This window comes from Sapajus apella, unplaced genomic scaffold (assembly GCF_009761245.1).
Source record: "Sapajus apella isolate SASKATOON/1434 unplaced genomic scaffold, GSC_monkey_1.0 scaffold104, whole genome shotgun sequence".
NCBI classification, from domain to species: domain Eukaryota; kingdom Metazoa; phylum Chordata; class Mammalia; order Primates; family Cebidae; genus Sapajus; species Sapajus apella.
Window position 1 is genome coordinate 2,705,952 of NW_022437044.1, and position 2,295 is coordinate 2,708,246.

Below are 2,295 nucleotides of genomic sequence, written 5' to 3' on the forward strand. Positions count from 1 at the left end.
GGTGGTTCCCTGCCCCATCCACATACCCAGTGTGTGCAGCTCCTCAGCAACTTCACAGCCCTGCCTCAGGCCTGATGACCACCTTGTCACTGCCCTTTCTCTGAAGACATTGCACATTCTAGGCCTTAGACTCTCAGCAATGGCTCAGCTCCCTCTGTGAGCAAGCCCACTAGCCCCCATTCCCTTTCACCTGGGAAGTTATTTCCTTCTTTCCTAGTGACTGAAGGAAACTTCTTCCTTCTCCACTAGCAGTAGGCTACAACTGCAGCCTCCCCAACAAGATGTCAATGCCAAGACTGGGAAGGACACCCCCATTTCCAGGGATGTCCTGTTTTGGGTGCTCTCCCTCAAATGTAGAGTATCTCTTAGAGATTTCCTTTTATCTTTAAAGTTATTTTCCATTAATAGCCCCAAAATTATTTACATTAAATTTACCCTCTAGATTTATTGCATGGTCTCTGCCATTTGAAAGGACCCAGACTAATATGCTCAGTATATGTTGGTCATGTGGTATTGTTTAATTTTTTATCCCCAGAATTTCCTGAAAATTGAGATAAAATACTTTGTTAGATTTAAGCAAAACAGTTTTGGTGAAAATAGTTTATACGTGATATGGCATACTTAGCATTTTATCTTATAACAACACAGTCACAAAACACTGTATTGTATCTTTATTAGTGATGCTCATTTCTATTGCTTTGTTAAGGTAATGATTGCAAGGTGTTTCCACTGTTAAGATATGCTTACTGTTCAAATTAGCAAATAGGCTGGGCACAGTAGCTCACACTTGTAATCCCAGCACTTTGGGAGGCTGAGGCAGGTGGATCATGAGGTCAAGAGTTCAAAACCAGCCTGGCCAACATGGGGAAACCCTGACTCTACTAAAATTACAAAAATTAACCAGGTATGGTGGCAGGTGCCTGTAATCCCAGCCAATCAAGAGGCTGAGGCAGGAGAATTGTTTAAAACTGGGATGTGGATGTTGTAATGAGCCAAGATTGTGCCATTGAACTCCATCATGGGCTACAAGAGCAAGACTCTGTCAAAAGGAAGGAAGGAAGGAAGGAAGGAAGGAAGGAAGGAAGGAAGGAGAGAGAGAGATGAGAAAGAGAAAGAAATTAGCAAATAATCTGTGAAAGTTGATGCTTTGGGATTATGTGAATATCCCATTCTCCCCAAATATTTTACTAATAATTTTAGCATCCATTGATTATTACCTGAGATATTTCATTGAATGTTGCAAAATGGTGATTTTCTAACTCTATTTTATTTTTCTTTAATCATTTGTTCTTCTGTGAAGAAGAGTGTTCCTTCATCAGCTGGTAAAGAACTTCGGCAGAGTAAATGCATTTTCCCTTTCTTGATTTCAGAGTAATAAATTGATATCTAATAGTTTCCTTCAATGGTGGCAAAATTATCTCTCTGCGTCATTGGGTATCATTGTAACATTATGAATCATTAGTATTTTAAAGGCAAAAATAATTATTCTTTATGATGCTTTTTTTTTTCAAATTTGTAGTCATTTTAAAGCAGTTTTTTTGTCACCTTGACTTGACACTTTTAGTCTTTGAGTACTTTCTCGGCTACTGCCATTGTTAGATGTTATAGGCTCTGGAATAATTTACTGTTACAAGCACTCTTCTTTTGAGTGAGAAATAACATTTAGAAATATGCTAGGTTCTAGCTGAGCTCACTGCTCGTAAACCATCATCACTTGATTTTTGTTAGATCATTCAGTGAATTTAAACATTGTCCAGTGTTGGTTGTAAATAACCCTTGGCTTTGGTTGTGGCTGTGGATGATATTCAGTACCTAGAGCCACCAGTAGCCTTAGCTCACCACCCACTGTTTCAATGTCACGGGTAAAGCCCAGGCTCTGACAGGCACCGTGAACCCTGGCCCAGATTCCCTGTCCTGATGCAGCAGACTGTGTGGTCTGACTTCTCACTTCAGATCCCTAACTGTGTCTCCTCTGCACAAGACACCCAGATGCCCCAAGCCTGATGCCAATGCCTTCAGGACCTTGAAGATAAGCCACTTGGTTTTCCCCATCTTTTTTTTTTTTTTTTTTTTTTTTTTTTTTTTGAGATGGAGTCTCACTCTGTCACCCAGGCCGGAGTGTAATAGCCCAATCTCAGCTCACTGCAACCTCCACCTCCTGGGTTCCAGTGATTCTCCTGCCTCAGCCTCCCGAGTAGCTGGGATTACAGGTGCCCGCCACTAATTACGCCCAGCTAATTTTTGTATTTTTAGTAGAGACGGGGTTTCACCATGTTAGTCAGGCTGGTCTCAAAC

At 41.0% G+C, this 2,295-nt stretch overlaps 1 non-coding gene across 1 annotated transcript; it reads left to right on the forward strand.

Annotated features, from left to right (window-relative positions):
- The first annotated feature begins 1,758 nt into the window (after positions 1 to 1,758).
- On the forward strand, positions 1,759 to 1,885 carry LOC116536874. Its single transcript, XR_004262840.1, has one exon. It is a non-coding gene; the product is annotated as a small nucleolar RNA ACA64 (small nucleolar RNA).
- Positions 1,886 to 2,295: the final 410 nt, after the last annotated feature.